The following is a 6,016-nucleotide window of genomic DNA, read 5'->3' on the forward strand; positions in this document are numbered from 1 at the left end:
CTGTGTGACCGGAAGGTCGGATACGATATGAGACATATGTGTTTTATGTGATAAGTTAATTGTTATATGTGCTATGTATGATATGCTTGATATGGGCCGGAAGGCATTATGTTATGGGTCGGAAGGCGAATATGTTATGGGCCGCAAGGCGTTGTAATGTGGACCGTAAGGTTGGCGTGGGTAGGACCGGAAGGTTTACCCAGCAGGGACGGAAGTCCCCTGAGACACATGGACCGGAAGGTCAGGGCCTGGAAAGGCGTATGTGCGTAAGTTGTATTTTGGGGAACTCACTAAGCAATTATGCTTACAGTTGTTGTGTATGTGTTTCAGGTACTAGCGAGGACCGTGGGAAGGCGCCGGCGTGATCTGTACACACTGATGGATGATTTATGATCTTGGGATTCATATGATTTGTACTATGACATGACACTTGGAATGTTTATGCCTTGTTTTGGATGAAAACACTTTATTTAAAAATGAAAAATTTGTTTGAAAATTTCTGTTGTTACAACGACTCTTATAACCAGATCGCCCTACGTTCTAACGCCCATGGAGATACAAGAACCGTTCGGACAGCTTAATGACTACTCAGCAATACAATGACAAGACCAAGCTCCTCACCTTTGAGAGCTCCGGTCTTATTCTTCAAGAAGACAGGCTTCAGCGGGTGCGATCATACCAACACTAATGCACCGGATCCCATCAGAACTCCACAGTTAAGCGTGCTTGGGCGAGAGAAGTACTAAGATGGGTAACACCTTGGGAAGCCCTCGTGGTGCAGACCTCGACAGGACTCCCGTTAGAAAATCATTACCTTCTGTGTCGCATAGATGAATTGGTTGACCAACCGCAAGGAACGATGTACCTTTCAGAAATGGACCTAAGATCCGAATATCACCAATTACGAATGTTAGTGAAGGATGTCCCGAGGACAATCTTCCAAACTCGATACGGACGCTACGAGTCCGTAGTGATACCCCTCGGATGGGACCAATACGCCCGTAGTATTCATGAACTTAATGAATAGGGTACGCCATTCTTACTTGGATCAGTTCGTCATTGTCCTTGTAAATGACTTACGTATCTACTCTCGTAGTAAGAAGGAAATCATAAAGAGCATCTACAACAAACCATGGAAACATTACAATCAGGGAAGCTTTACGCGAAGTTCTCAAAGTACGAGTTTTGGAATTGAAGAGTCGAATTCCTAAGACACACTATTAGCGATGTGGGAATTCTTGAGGACCCTTCCAAAAATCAAAATCGTTGAGAATTTGTCAGCACCGAAGACGCCAATGAGAATTCACCAAATTCTAGGTCTTGCTGACCTACTGTCGTAGTTCATTTAGAACTCCTCACGAATTACGAAACCTCTTACGACTTTGACCCAGAAGGGAGTGGCCCTTGACTGGGAAGAGAAGTAAGAAAAATAAACCTTTGGAATTCCAAGTGAGAGACCAAAACCTTTTGGAAATCTCACACTGGAAAGGCTTGATACGCTTCGGAAAGCATAGTAAGCTAAATCCAAGATAGTTAGGACCTCCGGGATTGTTGCCCGAATCGGCCCTGTAACGTATATTTTACCTTTCACATCTCAAACTTGAAAACGTACCTTTCCGTCAGGATTATCATAATCCCACTCGACGAGATCGAGATCAACGAGAGCCTCGCCTTCGTGGAAGAACCGTAGTGACCATCGACCGAGAGGTCAAGCGGACGAAGCAACGCCGCATATCATTAGTGAAGGTTCGCTGGGATACCAACCGAGGACCCAAATTCACTTGTGAGTGCGAGAACCAATCGATTAGGAAGTATCCCCACCTCCTTGCTCGATTATTCATGCCTACTCCTTACCTAAATTCTAATTTCGGGACAAAATTCCCTCTAACGGGGGGATGATGTGACAACCTGAAATTATCCATTCAGTTCAGTCAAACACTTCATTAAAAGTCAAACTCATTGTTGTTATCTTTTAGCACAATTAGGAGTTTATCTGAGCGTTCTGAGCCTTGTACACTTAAGGAATAAGTTTCGGGGTTTATCTGCTAAATCTATAGCTCAAAGAACAAGTCTGGAACACCTTGACCAGGAGTTCATGGCCACCACATGGGAGTTTACGGCCGTAAACTCCATGTGGGCAGTAAACTCCTCCTATAAGGTCAAGTTCTGGCCATTTGTTTCATTCCTTTCCTCCTCATGGCCCAAATCCTCTCAAGTATCATCCCGATCTTCGTCCCCGATCTTCAAATATCGTAAGTTTAATGTCCTAACTAGTTTATATCTTGCATGAACCAGTAATCCTACATGATTTCATCCGTGAAATCATTCCATTTTGTAGATTTTCAAGTTTCACCAAGAACACACACTAGTGTTCTTGACCAAAATCGACCATTCAAGCTCCCAGATCGTAAGTGCACTTGTTCTAACTCATTATACACTAGGTTTATCATGTTTAGGGCTTAGAAAACATAAGGAATCACAGGATTCAAGGAGTTTATGGCCAAGACATGTTCTTGGGCCATAAACCCTTTTTAAGGGTGCAAATGACACCCTAAAACCCCAGTAAGCCTTGGATATTAGCATAGAACCTTACACCGTTGAACTAAGGACTCTAATACACGAAATGGTACTTCATACCATGATTTTATGGCCGTACACTCGTGGGGAAGTGGTCCCCAGGCCGTAAACACCGTACAAGGCCATTCTTGGACCTTAAACCCACCCAACCTCTTGTTTAAGCCTTTGAACATTTAACCACTTAAGTCATAATAGTTTTAAGCCTCATTTGGTGACCCAATAGAGATTTTACGGCTAGGAGTAAACTCCCTTGGGCCATAAACTCCTTAAGGTATAGTCCATTGACCATAAACTCCCTTATAAGGCCTTGTACTCCTTTGTTGCAACCCAATGGCCTCCTAACACTTTGACCAAAGTGTTTTCCTCACATTAGGATGTTTATACATGTCTAATTAGTGTTATAATCACTAATTATATATATACATATGTCTTCATATGTTATTAGGATCATTGTGTGTGTTTAAGTCTTCACTTGACACCGAACACTTGTCCGACCACTCACTGCTGGTGAGTTCATACCCCTTAATTAACCTTTTAAATGTTTCTAAATATTTATAAATGCTTTATGGGAGGGAATACAAGTTGAATCATGCTAGTTGTTATATCAATCACATGTGATTAATAACTAGAATGCGAATGGATTTACGATACGTTCACTGTTTTACCAAACAGATTTCTTCAAATGACTTTCTTAAACGTTTTTACGTGTTTAAAACTCTTTATCAAACTGTCTTACATACTGTATGTTTCCTGTCAGACTCTGTTACAAATGCGTTTCAAACAAAGGTTTTCCTTATACTTAAACTGTCTTATCAAACAAAATACTTTCAAATCGTTTTATAAACTAACATCAAATCATTGTTTCTTAGTATTAAACTTTTCAAAGGTTTTACAAAACTCCTGTTACGCTTTTATATTGTCAAATGCATGCCTAGATATGTATAGTTATATAAATAATTTTTAAAGGACTTAGGACGGTTAGCTCACTTTATTTCCTTTTCCTCATTGGGATCTGGCCTTAGGGCATCGGTTGATCGTCCAAATGTTGTCTAAATATTAGTTATATATCATGTATACATATATAGACATAAAAGTTCCAGTAGTCAGTTCAGTACCTTTGGGTAGCAAAGGTATACTTTCGGTGATACACGTACATTACTAGTAACATAATAGGTGTAGTTAGGAGATACTACTTACCATTCCAAGTACAAGAAATCACACAAGAGTCAGTTCATTCATGAGTCTATACTAATACATTACATGTTACATGAATACGTTTACATAGATACGCTTACATGAATACGTTTACATAGATACGCTTACATGAATACGTTTGCATAGATACGCTTACATAAATACGCTTAAAATACACGATAACAGAACAGACATAACAAGTTGCTATAGCATGGAACAAGTTCAGGATCTAACTATACCAATGAATCACTAATGCATTGTGATAGTTATATTGGGTATACATGATCATAGTAATGTGGATGTTCACGGCTTGCAATCATGCAGGGGTCGCGTTTGGTTCCCAAAATCTCTTGACAGGGAGCGTTTAGTATGGGATCTAGCCATCACATTATGTCTTAACCCTCAATTAAGGCAAATTAGTACAAAAGTAGTCACTTATTACAAATACTACAGTACTTAGACTGTATATACGACAATTACAAAAGGATAAAACTCCAGTTAATATATTATTAATACCTTTACCATGTGTCATATTCACATAATCGATGAGGTAGATTAGATAATGATAACAATAGTCGTACAGCCGGGTCTTGGTAGAAGGCTACTTTCAAAACAGTTAGGTCTTGGTAGAAGACTACTTTTTATACTAGTAGGAATCATAGGGATTTTCTAGAGTTTTCAAACGTTTACAATTACTTACAAACATTTTCATACTTACACAAACTTTTCTCCAAATGTTTACAAGTGTGTATTTTACAGTTCTACAAATCAAAGACACATTAATACTTATGAATTCACCAGCTTTATTGCTGATACTCGCTTTCAAAATAACTTGTATTCTCAGGTCACAAATAGACAAGTACGACGACCAGGTTTTGTGAAGACGGAGCGGTCAAGACTCGTCTTTTATTTTGATTATTCATTATGTTGTTTATGATATAAAAGAACACACTTGTAATTAAAATTATACTAGTAATACAATGGATGATGTTGTTTCTTGTTTAATACTTTACATTGTTGTGATACACTACATGCCGTCCTCCGCCCCAGAACATTTCCGCCGTTCTCGGTTTTGGGGTGTGACAGAAATGAATTAAGAAATTGAGGCTATTGCTACTATGCAATTGGGTTTTCGTTATGGCAACTCTAATTTACAAATTGTAATGGAATTGATTGTAATTGACTTGTAGGTTGTTATGTAATGGGTTTTTTTAATTTTATATATATATATATATATATATATATATATATATATATATATATATATATATATATATATATTGCTTATTGTCTTTGTAATGAAATGGATTGTAATTGACTTGGTATGTAGTTGTAATGGAATGGAATTGTGTGATGCAATTGGAATGTCAATTGGTTAGATTATACTTGTCTAGTGCAATTGTATTTGGAATGGAATGCAAAAGACCAACACAAGATTCATAATGTAATTGGAATGGAATGCAAAAGTCACTAGATTAACATAGTTTAAAACATCCAATTGTTAACAGAAGATCATCACAATGTTAACAAAAACATCAACACAAAAATGTTTAAAAAGCCATTACATTAGGCTACAAAAAAAGATAAGAGGATGCTTTTCAAACAGTTTTCATGCCCTTCTTCCCAGCCTTACTTGGCATGTTTTGACTTATACCACATGCACTACTATGGCCTAATGTACTTTATATATATGACATGCAATTAACTACTGATGCTATATATAATATATCATATAATGTAGAGATCTTCATCACAACAACTTTTATGGGGCAACTCCTATAGAGTTGGGAAATTGTACACAGCTCCAAAGCTTATAAGTACAATACTTTATTATCATGAATCATGATATGGCAATTTAGTTTTTGAGAAATTAATGATATCTTTTAATTTTGTATTTGTAAAAGTAATGTTCTTTTTTGACAGATTTTTGCAGAATAATTCCTTTGGGTTTATTCCTACTGAAATAGGAAATCTTTCAAATCATCAAGCATTGTAAGTTACTTAAATGTTGTCCGCAATAAATAATTTTTTTCTTCTTAAAACTAGAATTAATCTAGTTTTTGTTTATGTGTGTTGTAGGGATGTTTCTAGCAACTCTTTGAGTGGAAGTATTCCCATATCACTTAGGAATTCGAGGAGCCTTTCGAATTTACAAGTATATGCTTATCTTCATTCTTCAGTACCCTTTGATTTTTTTTTCTAGAATTTATTTGTATGTTGACGTTGGTGTAGACTTCTGTCCTCC

The 6,016-nt window shown here is 37.3% G+C and overlaps 1 pseudogene; it reads left to right on the plus strand.

The window, feature by feature from the left end:
• Window positions 1-665: 665 nt before the first annotated feature.
• LOC111908113 (5S ribosomal RNA) lies at window positions 666-784 on the plus strand (annotated as a pseudogene).
• The last annotated feature ends 5,232 nt before the right edge of the window (window positions 785-6,016 follow it).

This window comes from Lactuca sativa, chromosome 5 (assembly GCF_002870075.4).
Source record: "Lactuca sativa cultivar Salinas chromosome 5, Lsat_Salinas_v11, whole genome shotgun sequence".
In the NCBI taxonomy this organism is placed as follows: domain Eukaryota; kingdom Viridiplantae; phylum Streptophyta; class Magnoliopsida; order Asterales; family Asteraceae; genus Lactuca; species Lactuca sativa.